Raw genomic sequence first — 24,941 nt, forward strand, 5'->3', positions numbered from 1 at the left:
CAAACATTAACCACTGCATCTTATAGCTATATTTATATCCACACGTACACTACATATCCATATGCATATATTCTGCATTCTATATTTCTATATGTATATTTTAATCTATTGATTTATAAAATCTAAGGTTTTTATTTTTTCAGTTATTTCCATAGTTTGCACAGAATTAGCTGGGCAATTCATTGGAGAAGGAAATGGCAACCCACTCCAGTGTTCTTGCCTGGAGAATCCCAGGGATGGGGGAGCCTGGTGGGCTGCCGTCTATGGGGTCGCACAGAGTTGGACACGAGTGAAGTGACTTAGCAGCTGGGCAATTAGATTTTTTAAAAGTGGGACTGTTTCTTCTCAATGTCTCAAAATGTAGACCAACTTTCTGGTTTGGGGAGGAATGAATGTATTGTCTGAAATTGCCGTCTCCTGAAAGACACTGTGTAGTGTGTGTGTGTGTGTGTGTGTGTGTGTGTGTGTGATGAGATAGTGCTGTTGGTTGACCTCACTGTGATCCCATGTGCTCAGTATTTTCAAAGATGCTTCGTGGTGGTTCCTCCCAGACCCTGTCTGTTCGCTGTCATCCCCAAACTCTGATCTCGGGTGGCCTCGGCCTGCAAGAGCTTGGAGCAGGGCTTGGGATCCCAGCTGGAGACTGGGCTGGGTTGTGGTGGCGAGAGCACCCTTTGGCTTTGCAGAAGAGAATCCCCACAAAGATGGCAAGGAGTGAAACAAAGTACACATTCAGAGGAAAAGAGTACAGAATGTGTAGAATGGCACAGGGGTGGCCTCAGAGGGAGAGTCCCTAAGTTGTGCCCTTGTGGCAGTTTGAGTTACTCTTATGGGGTATTTCTTCCAGGTTTGCTTTGGCCAATCATTTGATTTGCCTGGCTTGCGCTCCATAACTGGTAAATATCTCAGGATCCTCCCATGTGTGCACACGGATCTCTTAGCCAAGACAGATTTTACCGAAAAGGCATCTGGGTCGAGCATCCCTTGATATAGCTTTCCTCTGGCCTCTAAGAAGCCTTTTCTGCATATGTGTGGTTAACAGAGATCTCCTGACTTCAGGAATAAGAAATAATGTGGTTCTGGCAGGGCCTAGCCTCCTCCCTCGGAGAAGACAATGGCACCCCACTCCAGTACTCTTGCCTGGAAAATCCCATGGATGGAGGGGCCTGCAGGGCTGCAGTCCATGGGGTCGCTGAGGGTCGGACACGACTGGGTGATTTCACTTTCACTTTTCACTTTCATGCATTGGAGAAGGAAATGGCAACCCACTCCAGTATTCTTGCCTGGAGAATCTCAGGGACTGGGGAGCCTGGTGGGCTGCCGTCTATGGGGTCGCACAGAGTCGGACACGACTGAAATGACTTAGCAGCCTCCGCCCTAATTGTCTATTCTTGTCTTGGAGTTTTTGTCAATAGAGAATGAATCTCCAATTGCTTTACCCCCGGGGGGCATTGGAGGTGGGTGGGAGGGCATCTGCCTTCTGCCTCAGTTCCACCAGTTGCTCTGCGTTTTGGCTGCTGAAGGCTCACAGGGAAAGTTGTCCTGGGCTAAAAGAGCAGCCGCCTCACTCAGGAAGTTGGTTGGGGGAGGCCGCAACCAGTGACTGATTGGGAAGGCTTACACACGGCTCACCTAGGCGGCGGCCCAGGAAGGAACAGTTCTGTGGGTGGTTAAGGTCCACAGCCCTCCCCTCCCCAACGCTGCGGACACCGGTGGGCTTTTTCTGACACCACATCTGCTCCCTGCCTCTCCTGCTTCACCCCTTCCCTCACAGAATTTTTCCTGAAGGACACTTGCTCAAGATCATGGCACCCAAGTCCCTGTCTTCAACTCTGTTTCTGGAAATTTTCTTTCGATTTTAGACATTTAATGTCCTGGTCAATAAAATGTGGATAATAACCCCTGCTTTGTCTATCTCTCAAAGTTGGGGTACAAATGGTGTGGAAAAATTTTGTCAACAGTCAAAGCAGTAAAAATATTTTGCAGGCAGCACGATATATTATTTGTTTAAATATTGAACCTTCAGTGGGACTTCCCTGGTGGTCCAGTGGTTGAGACTCCACTTTCCAAGGCAGGGGGGTGTGGGTTTGATCCTTGGTCAAGGAGCTAACATCCCACTTGCCTCACAGCCAAAAAAAGTTTTTTACTTTGCATAAAACAGAAGCGGTATTGTAAGTAATTCAGTAAAGACTTTAAAAAGGTGGTCCATATTAAAAACATATATATTTAACCTTTGGTTTAATGAGAGTAAGGTTGATTTCTCCCAACTTGGGTTTTTTCACACTTCAGGCTGATGTCCACCGTTCTGGCTTTACCACACCCTGTTGAGGGCGGATGTGTTAAGAGCTGCTGATCGGTGCGCACTTCCCTCTGAACCGGGGCTTTCTAAGGCAGGTGAGGGAGAGACAGGAACCCAGCAAGTGGCTGTGTTGACTGGAGAGCACACAGTCCCTGCTAAAGGCCAACTAAGCAGGAACCCTAAAGAGCCTGCCTGCAAATGCGTGAGATGCAAGAGACGTGAGTTCGATTCCCATGGTGGGCAAATCCCCTAGAGAAGGCACTGGCCACCCACCCTGGTATTCTTGCCTGGAGAATCCCATGGACAGAAGAGCCTGGCGGGCTACAGTCCACAGGGGTCACACTACTGAAGCGACTTAGCACACAAGCAAAGTCAGACACCAGATTTATATGTAAAACCTCCAGCTTCTTAAATACTAATCACACATTTTTTAAAAAAAACTTTGTGTGGGCACTCGGTTGCTCACTCGTGTCCAACTCTTTGCGACCCCATGGACTGTAGCCCACCAGGCTCCTCTGCCCATGGGATGTCCTAGGAGTGGGTTGCCATTATGGAGAAGATCTTCTCCATAAGATCTTCCCGATCCAGGGATCAAACCCAAGTCTCCTGGGTTTCCTGCACTGGTAGGTGGATTCCTTACCACTGTGCCACCTGAGAAAAAACTTTAACACTCCACTGTTCAACCAGAACATAACTGGAGGCCCAACTGGGCTAGCAGTGTGTTAGCTGTGTCCAGATTTCAGTGCCTGAAGTAATAGAGCAGGTGATGCCCGGTGAGGTCTCAGCTCCAGCTCAGCACCCAGCACCTGATCCATGAACGATCTTGGGTGTACAGGATCACCATTAGCAGCGCTGGCTTCCAAGGAGTTAAAAGAATGACCACTAGTTTTAGTGAATAGTTTTCTACTTTGTAAAAACCACTTAGCATATGATTCTTTTCCCTAAACAGTATTACAACATGTGCAGATTTTTATTCACTTGCCAGCTTGCTCTTGCACAACTTTTCAAGGACACTTAGTCTGTTTCCTTGTCTATGAAACAGAAATAATTATGCCTGTTCTGAAAATAAGCAAAAGGCATGTAAAAGGACTTTGCAGACAGTGGTGATCAATCCAGCTGTAAAAAATCACTGCTCCCTAGATTCTGCCCTGGGATCTAAATCCCACACTCAGAAATCTGAAACAAACAGAGGCTCTCTCTTATCTTTCTTCCAAGGTGATGCTTCCTTCGGTCATGATTTTTGCTGTAAAAACTGCATTATTATTTTCTACTACTGTTAATTACTTTCTACTACTATTAATTACTATTAATCTTTTCCTTTAAATCCAATATTTTTTTTTACTTACTGCCAACTATCTTCTTCAATTACCAACTTTATTCTTGCCTAAGCAACAATATCCATGAATACACAGGTTTTATGTCCTAGTATTTAATTTTTCACACACACATATAAATGTATATGTACATGTCTATATACACTTCTATATGTGTTTGCTGTAAATACATATGGGCTTCCCTGGCAGATCAGTGGTAAAGAATCCACCTGCCAATGCAGGAGATGTGGGTTCAATCCCTGGGTTGGGAAGATCCCCTGGAGAAGGAAATGGCAACCCAGTCCAGTATGCTTGCCTGGGAAATCCCATGGACAGAGGAGCCTGGCAGGCTACAGTCCATGAGGGTCGCAAGAGTCAGACACGACTTAGTGACCAAACAACAACATTCATCTGTATATTACCTGAGTGAGTGAGTGAAGTCGCTCAGTCGTGTCCGACTCTTTGTGACCCCGTGGACTGTAGCCCACCAGGCTCCTCCGTCCATGGGATTCTCCAGGCAAGAGTACTGGAGTGGGGTGCCATCGCCTTCTCCAGGGGATCTTCCCAACCCAGGGATCGAACCCAGGTCTCCCACATTTCAGGCAGACGCTTTAACCTCTGAACCACCAGGGAAGCCCAATTACCTGAAAGGTGTTTATCATCTTGCTTAAAACCAACTACATGTTTGCCATTTTGGAATACTCTATCTTTTCAGGGATAGTAATATTTTACAGAAAAATTTTTTGTCTCTATCAGTTCATTAACTTACTCATTGAGTATTTGTCACCTACGGTCTATCCCGTGTAAACCTGGAACAGGCAGGAGAAGACGAACATCACTGGTTTCACAAAACTTTAAACAGCTCTAAAAAGCTTTGTAAGCCCATGCGGCTAATGAATGTTGATAGGAAAATTCACAACCCAAATCTTCCCGTTCCAGATTCCTGTGGACTTGGGAGCTCTCAGGGATCACAGAAGCTAACCTGAGAGAGAGAGAGAGAGAATGGCTAAACCTCTGCCCCAGGGGAATCCTGGGGGCGCAGCTAGTGAGTTTGAACCCAGCACAAAGCCATGGTACCTTCTGAACAACTTTCACACAGGAAGCTGTCTGGGGCCATGTTCCTAACCCTCCAACCACCCAACACTATAATTTCTACGATTGGCTTTAGTCATTTAATAAGATAATGGCATTCAAACCAGTCACCATTAGAATACCAAATGATGTTAATAATTACAATCTGCGTTTAGGTGGCACCTCTCCAGGCAAGCACTAAGAGTTCTACAAGCATTATCTCATTTTCATCTTCATGACACCCTTGTGAAGCAAGCCTTTTTTATAGCATGACTAGAGAGAGCAGCGGAGGCACGAAGAGGTGAAACACATCCCCCAATCTGAGAGCGCATGTGTGATCACACTTCTCAAACTTGGTTTGATGTTGTCTTGAGAAAATCTCTGTAGTTGTGTTCACGTAAGAGTTTCACACTAAATGCAAGGGATGTCTCTGAAAATATTTACATTTAGGTCTGTAAAGGCATGGGCTCTTTAAACTCTGTATTCAGTGTATTGAATTAGCAAACAAACAGAGTCTAAGTGGAGTTCAACATACTGAATACTATCTTGCCAGATAACTTATTTAATAAGTCATTATGTAGCACTTGCATGTACCTGATACTGTTTCAAGTGTATTATAATTAATAACTCCTTGACTCCTCATAATGACTCCGTGAAGGAGATGCCGGCATGTTCTTCATTGAACAGGGGAGAAAATCAGAAAGTTAGACAACTTGTCTAAGGTCCCAGAGCTGGTAAGCAACAGAGCTGAGAGAAACACTGCTATATTTAAAATGGATGACCAAAAAGGATCTAACATATAGATCCTTGCAGCAGCTTGGATGGGAGGGGAGTTTGCGGGAGAAACGATACATGTACATACACGGTTGAGTCCCTTCAGCTGTTCACCTGAAACCGTCACACCATTGTTAATCAGCTGTACCCCAATACAGAGTAAATTTTTTTTTAATACACACAGTTTGGTCCCTGAGTTCCCATCTTTAAACCAGAACATTCTGTAACTATCAAGCTTGTAATAGTTATTTGAAAATATACTGTTTCTCTCTTTTTCATGCCGGTCAAAGGTTTTTGTCCCCCCAACCCTGACCCCCACCCGCTAGGTTGGTGGTTATCCACTCCAGCCTATTCCAGGCAGAATCTCCCTATGTGGCAAGTCATCCTGCCCGCATCCTCACTGTGCTTGAACTCCAGGTGTATAACTTGCTGGTACATCGGCTGAGAGCCTAGCAAACAGGGTTTCAGAAGCTCAGCAAGTCACAATCCATTCCATACAGAGTCCACAAGGCATTGCCCTCAAATACTAAGAATTCCTTTTCTTCATTTGTGCTTTGGGGAAGGAAGAGTAAAATTCTCCCCCTAGTTCTGTCCCAGGACTGGGATGAGTTTTAACAGTAAGCAGAGATATTTTTCACAAGTGACTTATGCAATATACATTATGCTTGGAGACTGCTTTCAACGTGTTCTATGTATTCACAAGCTCATTTGATCCTTACACAACAGCCGGTGAGATAATGGGGAAGCTTCTTTCATAACCACCATTTTACAGATGAGAAAACTGAGGCTCAGTGTCATTAAATAAACTTGTCCAAAGTCACCCAGCTAATGAGCCACCGGAGCAGAATACATCCAGTGTCATGTGTTAATAAAGCCTATAAATTACCTCATCACATATTAAGCTTAATCACTTCTAAGATCAGACACTTAAATAAAATTCAGAGTGATTCCTCCTCAAGGGTGCAGACAGGACAGTTGAGAATACTTAATGATTTCCAGGTTCAGCTCTCTTCTCCTTTTTGAAAGAACGTGAAACAGACTTTCCAGGGTCATTAAAAGGAGAAGAGCTTCACCACATGGCCCAGCAATCCCACTCCTGGGCATATACCCAGAAAAAAACTGTAATTCAAAAACATACACGGGGACTTCCTTTGTGGTCCAATGGGTAAGAATTCAGGTTCAATCCCTGGTCCAGGAAAATTCCACATGCCTCGGGGCAACTAAGCCTGTGCAGCACGACTACCGCGCCCATGCTCTAGAGACCATGAGCTGAAGCTGTTGAGCCCACATGCCGCAGTTGCTGAAGCCCAGCAAGTCTACAGCCTGTGCTCTACAGGAGAAGCCACCACAATGAGAAGCCCACACACGGCAACAAGAGAGCAGACCCTGCTCCCCACAGCCCGAGAAAGCCCAGGCTTGCAAAGACCCAGTGCATCCAAAAATAAATAAGTAACATCTTAAAAAACCCTAACAGTGTCCATTTAAAAAGACACATGCATCCCAATGTATATTGCAGCACTATTTCCAATAGCCAGGATGTGGAAGCAGTCTAAATGTCCATCAACAGAGGACTAGATATGGCACTAGTCCTCTGGATGGTTACTCGGCCATATAAAGGAACAGACTGCGCCCTTTGCAGCAACGTGGATGGACCTAAAGACTGTCACACAGACTGAAAAGTGAAATGAAGTCGCCCAGTCGTGTGCGACTCCTAGCGACCCCATGGGCTGTAGCCGACTAGGCTCCTCTGTCCATGGAATTTTCCAGGCAAGAGTACTGGAGTGGGTTGCCATTTCCTTCTCCAACAGACTGAATGAAGTAAGTCAGAAAGAGAAAAACAAATATTGTATAATATCATTTATATGCAGAATCTAGAAAAACAGTAGAAATGAACTTATTTGCAAAGCAGAAGTAAAGACACAGCAATCAAGAACCAACTTATGGATACCAAGTGGGGAGAGACAGATGGGATGAATTAGGAGATTGGGATTGATAAATATATATGTTGATATTATGCAAAAAATAGATAACTGATGAGAACCGACTGTATGGCACAGGGAACTCTACTCAGTGCTCTGTGGTGACCTAAATGGGAAGGAAATCCAAAAAGAGGGGGTATATGTATATATACAGCTGACTCACCTTGCTGTATGGCAGAAACTAAGCCAACATTGTAAAGCAGCTATACTCCAATAAAAATTTTAAAAGTGGCCTTGTGGCCACTTCCCCCACATGGGTATGTGGTACTCATACCTGCTGACTCATTCAAATGCCCACTGCCTGAATGAAAGGAATTCCTAGGTCTCCAGAAGAGCCATCTGTTCCGAACATGTCCCTCCTCCCTTGCTTGTAGACACTGTGTCCTGAGAATTAGCTGCACTAAATAAGGAAGGAAAAGGCAGTTCATTCAGATGAGTTATGTATGAGTTATATACGTGCCAGGCATTGGGCCCTTGGAGGCCCAATCTGCCAACTTTTACTTTCTCTATACAATGCTGACTTTTCTTTTTCAACTGCTAGAACAATGGCAGTGAATCATCACTTGTGATTTAAGATTTTTTATACTGAGTCTGCCTATTTATTATTATTTACTTATTATTGATATTCTTCCAAATAGGCTATTGCTGAAACCACTGGCTGCCCTCCTCCTCTGCCTATGATCTTACTGCCAACTGAGTGGGATCCCACCGTCTGATGACATGAGCTTCTTCAGCTTTTCTCCCTGTCTCAGGATTTCCTAGATTTTCTCCCATAGTCAGTCTCACTTTCATGGGAAGAGGTGGCCTCCTCCTTTCCAAGGCTAAATCAACCCCTTTTTCTGCTAGAACCCCCTCCCTGTCACCACTTCTTTGAGGGCTTCCCTGGTGATTCAGAGGTAAAGAATCTGCCTGCAATGCAGGAGACCTGGGTTTGATCCCTGGGTCAGGAAGATCCCCTGGAGGAGGAAATGGCAATCCACTCCAGTATTCTTGTCTGGAGAATCCCAAGGACAGGAGAGCCTGGCGGTCCACAGGGTCGCACAGAGTCGGACACGACTGAAGCGACTTAGCAGCAGCAGTACCACCACCTCTTTGAGAATTTCTCTCAATCAGTGACAAATGTCTCTCCCTTCACTCCCATCCTACGGCATGCCTCAGCCTTTCTCTCTTACCTGGAATACGTCCCTTTATCCACCAAGAAATTTAAGTCTTTTCAATGGCACCATCTCTTTGCTGGCTTCTATGACATTGTAAGTCATAAAAAAAAAAAATCCAGTGCCTCCCGAAGAAATGGAAAAGAAATCCACATGGAACTCTTCAGTGGCTATTGCTATGTAACAAACTATCCCAAAGCTGAATGGCTTAAAACACGACAATTTATGATGTCTTATGTCTGTGGATTGACGGGGCTCAGCTAGGCAGTTCTTTGGTTCACAGGGGTATAACCAAGATCAGTTAGGAGCTGCACTCAGCTAGGAGTATGGCTTCAGGAACCTCAGCCTCTGGGACCTGTCTGTTCCCTCTCACCCTCTAGTCCTGGACTCCTTGACAGCATGGCGGCTGGCTTCCAAGAGGACAAATCAGGAACTGCCTGCCTTCTGAAGGTCTAGACCAGCAATTATCATAGCATTGCTTCCTCTTCATAGCATTACTGGTCAAAGCAAATCTCACGGTCAACCCAGGTTCAAGGAGAGGGGAAATAGATTCCATCTCTCAATGAGGGGAAGGGCAAGGAATCTGTAGTCAGCTTGAATCCAGCATAGATGTCCATGTTTTATCAGCTCAAATCACCTCAGTAATCACACTAGCTATTTGGTATTATTCCCTGAAGTTTTAATAAATCTGAGTTAGATCATCTTATGTAACTCATAGTATTACTGCTTCTCCAAAAGAACAAAATAGCTCAACTTCTAGACTTAGGTTAATAAGAAAGTAATTTTTATAGACTCTTAAAATTCAAGACCTGCTTGAAGAACTATTTAAAATTCAGCTAGAATTTATATAGGTCTGTTTTATAGATACAAAGATCAGATACCATATCTATAAAATCTAGAGAAAGTAGGTGAAGTGAATTTTAATCAACCTTTTTTTGTTTTGTTTTCCCGAAAGAAAAGCCAATATATTTCTGTAAAGAAGGTGAATATTTCTGAAAGACAAGAACAGCCATAAATCAGAGGTGTCAGCTAGCTCTACTGCTGAGCAGTAGGGGAAGAGCTTGCTCTAGCCGTAGGCGCCCTTCCCAGGAATTCAGCAGTGCCCTTACTGGCCACTAGGTGTCCCGTTGGTTTCCTCCAGCGGGTGGGGGCGGGGGTTGCTGATGGAAGGGATGTGAGGATGGACATAAGACCACCAGTCCATTAGTCAAGATATGCTATTGGCTACAATTGGACTTTCCAGGTGCTGCTAGTGGTATAGAACCTACCTGCCAACGCAGGAGACAAAAGAGACATGGGTGGCGTTCGATTCAAAATAAAGTGCACAATCAATGCTACGTGTTGAATCATCCCGAAACCACACCTCCCTCCTGGTCCCTGGAAAAACTGCCTTCCACAAAACTGGTCCCTGGTGCCACAATGGTTGCAGACCGCTTCTGGGTGACGGGATTATATCTCTCATCCACAGAGAAATCTTTGAGCCCACCTGCTTCCCAAAATTAGGTCAGATGCCAATTAGGACCAATCCTACCTCTGTTGTATAAATAGTTTTGCCGAGGTTGCCTTACCCCTTCTCTGGGGTCTTAACCCATTATTCAGGGGTGGCCCCCAACAGTGTGTATACAGTGAGACCAGCTTCCCTGGTTCTGACCCATGAGGCAGACACTAACCTTAAGATGGACCATAGACATTTCCTTCTGAACTGAAAGATGTGGCGTTTTGATCACTAGTTACATTAGTGAAGCACATCAGAAGGAAGATCTATAAATTTTTGCCAAAGAGGGAGAGCTAATTTGCCTCTTGTGCTTGTGTATCTCTTCCTCGTATTCTGTTAGACACCTGTATGACTTTCTCATGGATTCTGTTCTTTCCTGAAATGCTCCAGAATTTTCTACAACTCAAAGACTTAAAACAATTTATACTAACTGGAATGAACTCACTTATGCACGCATAATGACTAGCGTATTTGTTCTGCACCCTTTTCAGTGCTGGAATGATGGTTCTGTGGAAACAAGAAGATGCCTACCTTGCTTGGCACTGTGTCTTGAACACCAAGGGAAGTGGTTGACACACGATAAGTGGCCCATAAATATTTATTGAATGGATAAGTGGAAGCATAAGACTGATGCAGGACTTGCCTGGTGGTCCAGTGGTTAAGAATCCACCTGTCGATGTAGGGGACACAGGTTTGATCCCTGGTCTGGGAAGATCCCACATGCCATGGGGCAATTAAGTCTGCACGTCACAACTACTGAGTCCACACTCTAGATCCTGTGCTCTGCAACAAGAGAAGCACCGCAGTGAGAAGCCCCGGGCACCGCGATGAAGACCCAGGGCAGCCAAAAATAATAAATAAGGACTTAAGACTAATGCAGCTCTCCAGGAAATGCCTGGGAGAGAATGAGGCTTCACAATGGCTGGGTGGGAGGACTAAGGGACCATTGTGGGTTTGGATGCCATGTTGGCAAGAAATGTTTTAAATGGAGACTCTTGGTCGAATCGCTCAGGTTTGGAAAAACATCCTGTATTATCTGATGACAGAAAGAGTCAAATACAAAGACCCTGTTTACCTTCGGAATGCCAAGACTAGCTGAAGCAGAGAGAGTGAAGTCACTCAGTCGTGTCCGACTCTTTGCAACCCCACGGACTATAGCCTACTAGGCTCCTCCGTCCATGGGATTCTCCAGGCAAGAGAGCTGAGGCTGAAGCTGAAGGAGCTATAGTCAAAAAGAAAATCTCTGTAACTTGGGTAGTGCAGGAGAGAAGGAGGGTAGCTCTGTGAAGCAGTGGACCCTGCAGGGCTGTGTGACTCCTCATAAACTGACGGGAGAGAGGGCAGCCCTGAAGCAGGAATAACGCCAGAAGTCTCTGGTGGTCAGGGTGAGGACAGAGCAGCCATGACAGCCATTTGCAGCAAGGAGAGTGAATGGGAGTGGATGGAAGTGAAAGGCTAGAGGAGATCCCATTTCCTGTCTTCTGTAGTTCCCTGGAAACAGCGCAGGGAGGGTATACATTCAGTATCCATATTAGCTCTAAAGCCACAGAACTCTGGGGTCGCTCACTACACCTTGGTGTTTCCAGGCCGGTGTCATGGATAGAGGAGCCTGGCAGGCCACAGTCCATGGGGTTGCAAAGAGTCAGGCCCAGCTGAGCACGCATACACAGGGCTCTCTATCTAAGTTACAGGCTGAAAGATTCTAGTAAGAAGCAGGGTTTAATTCACCACAGAGGTGTGTCTCTGCAATTTTACATTTTTTTGGAGGACGTGAACCTGCTAGCTCACTTGTCTGATGTGTGGATATTGAGTTCAAAAAATGAGAGCTTTGTGTCTCTGTGTTATGGCTACCTACTTTCTAACTACCCTGAAAGATGAAACAACTTTATATCAGAATATGTCTTCATAACAGCCAAATTCTGAATGGAAAACTATCTCTGAATTTTGGAATGATATCCAACTAAGAGTCCAAGAGGAAAATCTGATTTCCCAGCAGTCACAATCCAGGGGCCTTCAAGCCCTGTGAGTCACCTTATCCTTCTTGGGGTAGGTTCCAGCTCTACCAGTTAAATGTGTCCAATCTTGCCAAGAAAATACTCTGCCAATGTACAGGTGTCTTTGGAGAGCTGAGATATTTTGTTCAATTGCGATGGGTCTGAGACTACCAGTTCTGTCTTAGTAACAGTTGTATGCAAAATGCTTCTTAATATTTGTTGAGGGCTGTCAACTACAAATTGGCACTTGCCATCTAGCTCTACAAGGATTAAATCATATGCTCCTGCAGCTACTGAACTTTAATACCCCTTGAAAGGAGTTGAGGGTGGAGAGCAGAAATGAGCCACTCGGTGCTGGGGGAAAAACTGGCAGCACGGGTCTTCAGATATCTTCAGGAGCCACTTTTATGAGCCCAATTACTGTATCTCCCCTTATCAAGAAAAGCACTAAAATTTCATGGTGATGACTGTTCCTTGTGACTAGCAAAGTTTCATGAGACTAGTAGAAACCTTCTGGGAAAATATGTGCTTGATTGCATATATTCCCTCTTCACCAAAATCACATTTATACTGACCTTTCCCAGTTGGCTCTTTGAAACAGTGTCTTAGAGCTATCTGAGGTGCTGTCTCCCAGGCTTGCAGTCCACATTTTGCCCCTAATAAAACTTAGCATTTTCAACTCATGCTGTGCAAACTTTTTAAGTTGGCAGGTCCATAACTTTAATTTTTTTGTTTAACAATTCTTGAAAAACTTTGCTCTAAGGCGCTAAGGAGGAAGGCTAGAGCCCAGTGATGAAGCGCCTCCAGTCTATAGTCAGATAACCCTGCTTCAACCTTTGTTCTCCTGTTCAGTGGGGTGTGGCCAGTTCCTTACCCTCCCTAAGCCTCATTGTCTCCTCTGTGAAAGGGAGATAACAAGAGGACATCCCTCAAAGAATGAATGTGAGAATTAACTTGCACGTAGTAAGCACTCAGCAAATGTTATTACTCTAGCTATCTTTGTTGTTTTTGTTCCGTTGCTAAGTTGTGACTGACTCTTTGTGACCCCGTGGACTGTAGCACACCAGTCTCCTTGTCCTCTGCTATCTTCCAGAGTTTTCTCAGATTCATGTCCATTGAGTCAGTGATGCTATATAACCATCTCATCCTTTGTTGCCCCCTTCTCCTCTTGCCCTCAATCTTGCCCAGTATCAGGGTCTTTCCCAACGAGTCGGCTCTTACATCTGGTGGCCAAGTATTGGAGCTTCAGCAGCAGTCCTTCCAATGAAGGACTGTATGAAAATGGCTATCGTTGCTGCTGCTGCTGCTGCTAAGTCGCTTCAGTCGTGTCCGACTCTGTGTGACCCCATAGACGGCAGCCCATCAGGCTCCGCCATCCCTGGGATTCTCCAGGCAAGAACACTGGAGTGGGTTGCCATTTCCTTCTCCAATAATATAAAATAAAATTATTTTATAAATTCAGATTTCTTAGTATGGCAGTTTTTTAAAATGATTATAAATCCTTTGACACTGCTCCCATGGAAGTGGAGTCCAGGTCTCTTCCCCTTGAATCTGACCAGGCTTGTGACTACTTTGACTCTAGAATACATTGGCAGTGACCCCATGTGGCTTCCAAAGCTTGGTCATGAAAGAACATGCAGCTTCTGCCTGGCTAGCTGGGCCCCTGAGCTGCCCCGTGCAGTCTGATGACCCCAAGGCTTCCATGATGCTGGAGAGGCCACAGGCCATCACTCTGACTGATGGTCCCATCAGAGTCTGGCATCCCTCCCCAGGGGCCAAGCATTCTGAAAGTGGATCCTTCAGCTCCAACTGTTCCAGCCCTCAACCACCTGAGTCCCCTCTAGCTGCTAGAGTCCTCCCAGCTGAGTTCCCAGACCTTGAAGACATACAGACAAATCATTCTGTCTGTCCTTGTCCAAATTTCTACTCCACGAATCATAAACATAATAAAATGACTATTATTTCATGCCACTAAATCTGGGGTGGTTTGCTATACAGCAATAGGTATATGGAAACATTCAGAAAATAATAGATTTGAAGGGAAACAATGGGGCAAAAGAGGAAATTAACCATATCAAAATCATCAGATCCTGGATGTCCATCAACAGATGAGTAGATAAAGAAACTGTGGTACATATACACAATGGAATACTACTCAGCCATAAAAAGGAACACGTTTCAGTCAATGCTAATGAGGTGGATAAACCAAGAGCCTATTATGGAGTTAAGTAAATCAGAAAGAGAAAAACAAATATCATATATTAATGCATCTATACGGAATCTAGAAAGATGGTACTAATGAACCTGTTTGCATGGCAGCAGTGGAGACCCAGACATAGAGAATGGACTTATGGACCTGGGGCAGGAGAAGGAGAGGGTGGGACAAACGGAGAGAGTAGCAGGAAACATATACACTACCATGTGTAAAATAGACAGCCAGGGGGGATTTTCTGTATGACTCAGTGAACTCAAATCAGGGCTCTGTGACAGCCCAGAGGGGTGGGATGGGGAGGGAGGTGGGAGGGAATTTCAAGAGTGAGGGAACATATATATACTATGGCTGATTCATGTGGATGTACGGCAGGAACCAACACAATATTGTAAAGCAATTATCCTCCAAATAAAAATAAATAAATTTTAAAAAATCATCAGATCCAACCTTGATCTGTGGGCATAATTTTCAAATATCACGTGTTTTTTAGTGGACCATTTTTAAAGTCTTTATTGAGTTTGTTACAATATTGTTTCTGTTTTATGTTTTGGTTTTTGGGCCATGAGGTATGTGGGAACTTAACTCCCTGACCAGGGATCAAACCTACACCCCCTGCCTTGGAAGGTAAGCCTTAACCACTGGACTACCAGGGAAATCCCTCTATCAGATTTTACTGATGGCAAAATTTAATTTCTTCTTTCTAAGCAGAAAGTCTGTGTTCATCTGAAGAGCCTGCAGCAAACAGAATGCCATATGAACTTCACACACTGCAGGGCCCCAAAGGGAAGCTCACGAGCCCGTGCAGACAGGTACTCCTCTTACTTCTGTTCTTGAGAGAACTGAGAGGGCCTGAAAGCTGAAAAGCAAAGCTCTTGGTTTAAATGGACCCCAATTGCATTTCAACTTATCAGATCAATAATGCAGAGATTCCTAAAATCAATGTGCTGAGGCATTTTACCAAATGCAGTAGCCTATTGATTAATACCCTGACTTTTAAATATAAATGTGCATATTTCTTTGTTGTTGTCCAAATTACAGCATGCAAAAGCCAGGAAACTACATAATCTAATGGGTATTCATTAGATTATCATCCTAATTTTATAAATGAGAAAACCGAGGCTTGGGAAAGCAGGAAAACTCACCATGATAAAAGAAACGCAGGGGCCTTTTGTTGAGCACAAAGAATACCCCAGTGTCCAAGCTTTTCTTCTGATGCAAAATAAATGTAAGGATGGTGAGTATATCCCCTAAAGGTCTACCCATGGATCAGATCAGATCACAGGAAAGCTGCATTTTGAATTTATTTTTCTGACTCCTTATGGAACGCCTTCCCTCATCTAAAAGTCACCGTTATTTCTTGGGTTTTATCATGGGTGGGCACGAGAAATGGCCATGTGACAGTCACCTGAAGTGTTTGATGTCCTTTACACTCAAACATCCAAATAACTGTCTGAGGGCTAGATTCTAGGCAGAATTTTGGATTTCCTAATGAGCTTTATTTATTTATTTTTTGAACTTTTAATTTTGTATTTAGATATAGCCAATTAACAATGCTGTGATAGTTTCAGAATGGCCGAAGGGACTCAGCCCTACATACACATGTATCCATTCTCTCCCAAACTCCCCTCCCATCCAGGCTGCCGTACAGTAGGTCCATGTTGGTTATCCATTTTAAATATATAGCAGCATGTATATGTCCATCCCAAATCCCCTAAATATTCCTCCCCCTTCCCACCACCCCTGGCAACCATAAGTTCATTCTCTAAACCTGTGAGTCTCTTTCTAATGAACTTTATTTAATTAGGTCATAGAAGCCGTGGAATCTTACCCGGTTTCCCTGGGTATGCTGCTGTGGTAATGCAAGTAGCAGCTGCGTTTGAATTTTGGTTCCCATGATGACAGGCTAGGTGAGCAAGTCAACATCTAAAGCCTCCGTTTCTGCATCTGAATCGAGAGTCATCATCAATGCTACCTTCATCAGTGCTCTTGTAAAGATTAAGTCAAGTACTAAGACACGACAACTTTCATAAGAAAATAATGCTTCTTTCTCACTTCTTTTCATGTATTAGGATCTCTCTCACTTTAGATGTCTAAGAAACTACGAACAACCCAGTGCTTTGCTTTACTCTGTCCAAAGAAATGTTGGATCTAAATGAAAATGCCTGGTTGCTTGTTCCATTTTTTCTTAATCATAATTCCGAAGACGTTAATTTAAGAAGAAATTTTACTAATACTTTAGACACCATGGATTAATTTACATGTTATCTTCAGCCAGAGGATTTCAGGTTAAAGCAAGCAGCAAGTAAACATACAAACAAACAAAAAAACGAATTTGATAAGTCTATGGTTTTAAAAATATGTATAATATTATTTCCCAATCCCTTCCTTGACAAAAAATGTCAAGTCCTCCAGAAGGGAAAGCAGACATACTTGCTTACAGAAGTACAAGTTTTACTCGTTCTCTTAAAAAATTTTTTTCTGTACCAAAATGATTCCAAACTCGGCTCCCCACATCTTAGCAAATCAGAGAGGCCTCTTTAAAGAAACATAAGGTTTTAATTTACAAGGGATCATCTATATTTCTTTCCTAGGGCTGCACAGAAGGACTGCATTCTAAAACCAAGACAAATGCCTATATATTTTACAAAAGTTTTCCCAGATAGCGTACACCATCTCCAATGACAAAATGACAACAGAACTCAAAGCACAATCATGAGATAGCACTTTGCATTTTAAAGTGAGATTTAAATAATACATTTAGTAAAACCCCCTTTTATAGTTTAATCTTTGAATTATAAGAAAATTTGGGGTAACAACTACCTGATCTTGTTGATGATAATTCAATAATAGTGATTTTGTTTTCCTTTCATACTTTTATTTTTTTTAATGTGTTTTGTGAGATTTGTGCCTACGGAATCCATGATTCATACCTAGACCTAGTGAATAGACCCATTTATATTAAATCTTTGAATCTTAACAATGTTTAAAATGTAAATTCTAACAAATTTTGGCCGACTCAGAAAAAACAAGTTAGTTTAGGATCTTAATACAAACTGGCTATAAGTGCCCTGTAAGATAAAAGTCAACATAGTGAAATGGACTGTCTCCTTCAGTAAGTTGCCTTAGGGAAAGCAATATATATTTTTAAAAGATAGACTTTTCAAAGAGAGTCTATAAATTGAGGTTCTGTGTATAAATGAATCCAAGAACCATCTCACCAGTGTCAAGAACAGATCTGAGTAAGAATGACGGAGAAAAAATAATAAAGAAAAGACATTTAGTTTTAGAATTCTTACAACATTTTTTAGATGTTTTGGCAATTAAGAATTAGTTTATGTCATAATTCCTGGATTCAAGGAAATTCAAGAAGAGAGAGGTAGAAATCTATGCTGAAAGTTTACGCAGATCTCTGCAAAGACACTATAATAGGGCTCCTCGGGTGGCTCGGTGGAAAAGAATCCTTCTGCCAGCACAGGAGACACAGTTTGATCCCTGATCCAGGAAGATCCCACATGCCATGGAGCAGTTGAGCCCGTGCACCAAAAGTGTTGAGTCTGTGCTATAGACCCTGGGAGCTACAACTACTGAGCCACGTGCCACAAGTGCTGAAGCCTGCATGCCCTAAGCCCCTGCTCTGGGCGCAGCAAGAGAAGTCACCGAAATGAGAAGCCTGTGCACTGCAGCTAGACACTAGTCCCTGCTCGCTGCAGCTACTCTGAGAGAGTAAAGCCCACACAGCAACCAAGACCCCAGACGCCAAAAACGAATACATAAATAAAATTAATTTTATAAAGACAATATAATAGATTCTTAGATGATGCCTCAGAGTAGGGCAGGAATAGCATAGTCCAGTCTTTCTTTCTTTCTTTTTTTTTTTTCCAGCTTTCTTAATTACTACCAGCTCCTGAACCAATCAATTTCCCTTCACTAGGAATTCAAAGATAAGGTTCGGGAACTCAAAGCATAGTAAGCCAAGTTCTCACTTTATACTCCTAACATATGAAAGTGACACAGAGGTGCCAGTCCAACCTTACAGAGTTTAGTTTTAAAATACCTTAGATCTATCTAATCCAAGGTTTCTCATCCTGAATTATTCAGAGCATGATGTCAAGCTGTCATGTGTGTGTGTGTGTGTGTGTGTGTGTGTGTGTGTGTAATCCCCAAAGTGGGAAATACCAGGTAAGACTAGTTTTAAAAGGGTTCTTAACCTCAGGACTTCTCAAAGATTTCATTAGGCTAACATGGATCTCCAGTAAGGACATAGAGTATGGCCTTTTCCCAAACTTAGTTGAATTTTTTTTTTTTCCACAGAACATCTTTGGGGGATGATGTTGTATTTCACAGAAAAAAATTAGGAAATGCTGATACAACTCTTCAGTGAGTCCCAGCATTAATGCATCCAGATTCTGGTATAAAAGACTATGTTGAATATTGAGGAATCACCATGATCTGCACCCAGAAACCACATTTTCTTCTATAATTTTTAGAAGAGGACATGTTCACATAATGCTACCAATGGAAATTCATGGACTTTGGTTACACATAAGGCTTACTCTGGCACTTCTTGGCTATGGGAACTTGAACATTACTTAACTGCTTTGAGCCTTAGATTCTTCATCTATTAACAGAAGATAATAATTACAACATACTTCAGAAAGTAGTAAAGTTTACGTGTTGTTGTTTTGTTGTTCAATCACTAAGTCACGTCTGACTCTTTGCCACTCCATGGATTACCAGGCTTCCCTGTCCTCCACTATCTCCCAGAGGAGTTTGCTCAAACTCATGTCCATTGAGTCGGTGATGCCATCCAACCGTCTCACCCTCTGTCACCCTCTTCTCCTCCTGCCCTCAATTCTTCCCAGCATCAGGGTCTTCTCTAAGGAGTTGGGTCTTCAGGTCAGGTGGCCAAAGTATTGGAGTTTCAGCTTCAGCATCAGTCCTTCCAATGAACACACAGGACTGATCTCCTTTAGGATGGACTGGTTGGATCTCCTTGCAGTCCAAGGGGCTCTCAAGAGTCTTCTCCAGCACCACAGTTCGAAAGCATCAATTCTTTGGCACTCAGCTTTCTTTATAGTCCAGCTTTTACATCCATACATTACTACTGGAAAAACCGTAACTTTGACTATATGGACATTTGTTAGGCTAAGTGATCTCTCTGTTTTTTAATATGCTGTCTAGGTCTGTCATAGCTTTCCTTTCAAGGAGCAAGCATCTTTTAATTTCATGGCTGCAGTCATTGTCTGTATTGATTTTGGGGGCAAGAAAACAAAATCTGTCACTGCTTCCACTTTTTCCCCTTCTATTTGCCATGAAGTGATGGGACCAGATGCCGTGATCTTAGTTTAAGTGTACATAGTGTATATTAAGAAAAGCAATGCCAAATACATATGGTAGGAGTTCAAAAATAAGAGCTTAACCTGTGTTGTAATCTCCAGTATTCAAGAAGACAAAGCAATCCTGCCACCCACAAGCCAGCAACAAACAACTCACCTAAAAGCTCAAGGTCTGCCTGATTGCACTTGGAGCAACTGGCGTGTCCATGTCCAACCAACTGTAATTGGCACTGGTAACTATCCATATTCAACCTGATATAAGCAGTCTGGAGAATCTTCTGAAGATTTGGGAAAGGGCTGATAAAACAAGATCTTTAATAGAAGAAAAGTTGACCCGTTCTGCAAGACATCCTGATAAGCATAAGGACCTTGGCGTTTCAGAAAGCCCTGTGTCCTGGGAGTCACCTCAAAGGCACCCGCCCCCTGGCCCATCACACACTGCATGTTCCTGTGGAACCTGGCACTAAGCCATTCCTAGATGACCTGCTTCCGGGTCTGGGTTTCCTGCATAGCAGAGCAGCTCCCTTGCTGCAATGTCCTGAAAAATCAGCCCTGGACACAAGGATTTGTTTTAGAAAAAAAAGAAAATTTGACTGAATCCGATGCTTGAAGAATCAGTATCAAGGAGGAAATGGGTTGTGTTTATAGTTTATACCTGATTGAAATATTTTTATCATCAAGTTCATAGTAGTTCATACTTAGTAATTTTTATCTGGATCTCAAACCCTTCCACTGTATATGAAAAAATAATATATTTTAGAGTCAAGATATGCTGTTCATATTTTCCCTCTAATGTTTTATTATTCACTGCCTTCACCTCCCCAAAAGACCTTCCATAACACTAACTGTTCTTGGTTAGAACCCTGAATTGTTTGTTTTTAAGAGTTTTTCCTCTGTATCATGTAGGTTTGATAAATGAAATAACATATTGGTATAAAAATAAATAGACAATCCAGGTTTTTAAAAAAAAAAAACTTTGGAAGATAAGTCTTGGGAAATGATTTCTTGTTTAGACAAGCCATTGAGAGAGAACGTCTACAGATGCACATGTTGACAGCAGACTTGTGAGCACAGTGAAGAGAGGGGGAGGGTGGGGCAAATGGAAAGAGAAGCGGGACATATACGCACTACCACCTACGAAACAGCTAATGGGAAGCAGCTGACAGCACAGGGAGCTCAGCTCCTCCCTCTGTGACAGCCCAGAGGGGTGGGGTGGCTGGGGCAGGGTGAGACGAGAGGGAGGGGATCTCTGTACACAGAGTCGATTCACTTCTTTGCATGGCAGAAACTAACACAACGTTGTAAAGAAATTATATGCCAATAAAAATGTTTAATAAAAAATGCAAAGAATGATAGCTACTCAAAAGAACATGCAGGTTAAGTCACTCAGTTATGTCTAACTCTTTGCGACCCTATGGACTGTAGCCCGCCAGGCTCCTCTGTCCATGGGATTCTCCAGGTAAGAATACTGGAGTGGGTTGCCATGCCCTCCTCCAGGGGATCTTCCGTAACCAGGGATCAAGCCCACGTCTCTTCTGACTCCTGCAGTGGCAGACAGGTTCTTTATCACTAGTGCCACCTGGAAAGCCCTAAAAGAACATTGAAAGTGTTAAAATAAGTGTCTAATGAAATTTAAGCCAAACAAGGCCATTTACCCTGTAGCTCTTCCTTTAACATCTCTGGTATTTTTAACTATAAACTAAAGAAGATTAACTAGTTCCTAGACAATATTTTTGGTTCCTTCCAGTTCCATGATTTGGAAAAAAAATGACTTTTTTTTTTTCTTTTTAACTCTTACTGCTCTTCCGAGCCTCCTCTCCAGTAAAGTCCCCTGTCCAGTGGAAGATAAAACAAGGTCAAGAATTTCAAAAGGAGAGGCCAGGACGAATGGAGGAAGTAGCATCAACATATGTGCTAGAACAGATAACTGGTGAGAAGTCGCTGTAGAGTACACGGAGCCCAGTCTGGTGCTCTGTGATGACCTAGAGGGACAGGATGGGCGGAGGGGAGGGAGGCTCGAGAGAGAGGGGTTATACGTATACTTACAGCTGATTCACGTTGCTGTACGGCAGAAACCAACAAAACATCGTAGAGCAATTTTCCTCCAATTAAAAACAAATAAAAGAATGTCAAAACAACAACTTTGGAAGCAGTACAGTGTGACCTACTGTGAGGAACAGAACTGCCTTCTGCCAAACTCCCTGTGCCCCACCCCCCTGGGGAGAAGAGGAAGCGCTTGGAGTGATGGTGGATGTTTAATGCATGTGATGATTCTTGGTAAGTAATACAGTAGAATAAACTCATTTTTCCCAAGCCCAGTCACCAAGAATGACCTTGAGAGAATAGAACATAAGACAGAGACATCGTTACACGAGAGGAGTGGCAGAAGAAACATGGCTTTATAAAGTTTCTAAGCATGGGATGCTATCAGCAGAAGAAAGAGCATCAGGGCGGGAAGCTAGAGAAAAAGGGTCCCTGGGAGGCTTGTGGAATGGGATGCTGGGGGAGAAAATGAACGGCTATGTACCGTGAGTGCTCAAAGGACCTCAGAGAGCACCTGTGCTTCCCAATCTCCCATTCAATATCATTATTTATGAATTATTGCCAACACACACACAGACACACACACTCTCATTCACATATGATACCTGTTGTACAGCACATTATGATACCTGTTGCATTTTCTTTTAAAAATACTAGAAATCCAGAAATGGTTTAAGACAAATATGAACTTTAAGAATTTACTACATCCATGAATATCTGAAAAATAATAACATAGGTATCTGAGACAAATACACATCATTTTGTTTTAACAGGCAAAGATACAACAGCACAATCTTTAGAGACACCAACATACGGGATGATGAAATTCACAGTGCCCCGTCAGTATGCCGTACAAGTGACACTCACCTTAAGTAAGTAGTGTCCTTTCCTTGTTTAGTTGCAAAGTCATATCTGACTCTTTGTGACCCCATGGATTGTAGCCTGCCCCTCCTCTGTCCATGGTATTTCCCAGGCAAGAATACTGGAGTGAGTTGCCATTTCTTACTCCATGGGATCTTCCCGACCCAGGGATTGAACCTGTGTCTCTTGTGTTTCCTGCACTGGCAGGCTGGTTCTTTACCACTGAGCCACCCTTTACATCTAGACTAAAGGTTTTTTTGTTTCTTTAAATATTCATTTTTTTAATTTATTATCTGGCTATATCGGATCTTAGTTGCATTATCCAGGATCTTCCTGTGAGGCGAATGGACTTGAGTTATGGCAAGGGGGCTGAGCTGCTCTGCCTCATGTGGGATCTAATCCCCAACCAGGGATCAAACCAGAGTTGCAAGGCAGATTCTTTACCACAGGGAAGTACTGTCTAGACTAATGTTTAAGCTTCCCAATGACACTGCCCCAGGTTCCCTCTTCCCCAGTCATCCTGAAGCCACTGGTTGAATTACTGCAAACCTCAGAAAAACTCTGGGGCTCTTAAGAGTATTTGTGAATATTGATGAATTGAGCTTTTTTTCAGTGGGAACGTTATCCAGATGGAACTACCTTTTAAGATCCATCCTATGCATTATATGAGAATAAATAATTTTACTTCCAGTTGAGTTTCATGCTTCATGATTTATTAACAAATGATTTATGAATGAGGGCTTTGTGTTCACTCATCTCAACTCTTGGCAGGTTGGTGGTCTGATCCATTCTCAGGAATTAGATGATCAATTCAACTGCGTAGATCTGGTGACCAAATTGATTAGACAGCAAATGATCAGGCCAAATATAAATTACCATTTAGTATCAACTACTATGACAATTCTAAAATGGAGTTGACATCAAATGTTTAATAAAGTGTTCAGTATAGAAAAGAACACAACAGTTATTCTCTAGCATCAGACTCACCTGGATGTCAGACTCAGGAAGGCCTAGGTGGGGCAAGAGAATTTGAATTTTTAACAAGTTCCCAAGGGCTGCTGCTAGTTCAGAGATCACACTTTGAGGAGCACTGCTGTTTAAAAAAGAAAAGAAAAAGCTATATTTTAGTTGAACTTAACATATCAAACAGATATGAATTATAACAATATTGTTCAGCCACCCCTGAAGCCACTCCCCGCTCATGTGGGGAAAAGTCAGCCTCCACAGCTCCCTACTGTCTGTATAATTTAGCCCAAATGTTTTCAGTTCAGTTCAGCCGCTCAGTCGTGTCTCTTTGTAACCCCATGGACTGCAGCACGCCAGGCCTCCCTGTCCATCACCAACTCCCAGAGCTTGCTCAAACTCATGTCCATCGAGTTGACGATGCCATCCAACCATCTCATCCTGTCATCCCTTCTCCTCCCACCTTCAATCTTTCCCAGCATCAGGGTCTTTTCAAATGAGTCAGTTCTTTGCATCGGGTGACCAAAGCATTGGAGTTTCAGCCTAAGCATCAGTCCAATGAATATTCAGGACTGATTTCCTTTAGGATGGACTTGTTGGATCCCCTTGCTGTCCAATGGACTCTCAAGAGTCTTCTCCAACACCAGAGTTCAAAAGCATCAATTCTTCAGTGCTCAGCTTTCTTTATAGTCCAACTCTCACATCCATACATGACTACTGGAAAAACCATAACTTTGACTAGAGTATGGGCTAAAATTTTCTCCTGCCATAATATCTCAACCACACCCACCCCATCTCCCCCTTTGGCAATTTAAGCACTTTGGAGCTCCTGTCTTTTGCATCTTCCATCCACCTCACCATCAGATCCCTCCCCACCTTTTCCACTGGCTGGCTGCTCTCCTATGTTCCTTGAGCTTGTGTGTGTTTAGTGGCTCAGTCGTGTCTGACTCTTTTCGACCCATGGACTGTAGCGCCCCCAGGCCCCTCTGTTCATGGAATTCTCCAGGCAAGAATACTGGAGTGGGTTGCCATGCCCTCCTCCAGGGATCTTCCCCATCCAGGGATGGAACCCAGGTCTCCTGCAACGCAGGCGGATACTTTACCATCTGAGTCACCAGGAAAGCCCCTCCTTCAGCTTGCTGCTGCTGCTAAGTCGCTTCAGTCGTGTCCGACTCTGTGCGACCCCATAGAGGGCAGCCCACCAGGCTCCCCCATCCCTGGGATTCTCTAGGCAACAACACTGGAGTGGGTTGCCATTTCCTTCTCCAAGGCATGAAAGTGAAAAGTGAAAGTGAAGTCGCTCAGTCGTGTCTGACTCTTAGAGACCCCATGGACTTCAGCTTAGGGATGTGCATTTAGAGAACTGATCTTCATCTCTGTGCCCTGCTGCACTCTGCTACCTGTAAGGCTAGGCCAGGTCTTGCCTATCTGTGTATTCTACTACCTA

The 24,941-nt window shown here is 43.4% G+C and overlaps 1 long non-coding RNA gene across 2 annotated transcripts in view; it reads right to left on the reverse strand.

Annotated features, from left to right (window-relative positions):
* Positions 1–23,222: 23,222 nt before the first annotated feature.
* LOC123334634 overlaps positions 23,223–24,941 on the reverse strand; it is a 66,848-nt gene continuing 65,129 nt past the window's right edge. For both annotated transcript variants that reach the window (XR_006641301.1, XR_006552617.2), the window contains 2 exons: positions 23,519–23,624; positions 23,223–23,356 (listed from right to left, as the gene is read on the reverse strand). This is a non-coding gene — a long non-coding RNA (uncharacterized LOC123334634). The remainder of the gene's footprint in view (positions 23,357–23,518; positions 23,625–24,941) is intronic.

This window comes from Bubalus bubalis, chromosome 8, assembly GCF_019923935.1.
Source record: "Bubalus bubalis isolate 160015118507 breed Murrah chromosome 8, NDDB_SH_1, whole genome shotgun sequence".
NCBI classification, from domain to species: Eukaryota; Metazoa; Chordata; class Mammalia; order Artiodactyla; family Bovidae; genus Bubalus; species Bubalus bubalis.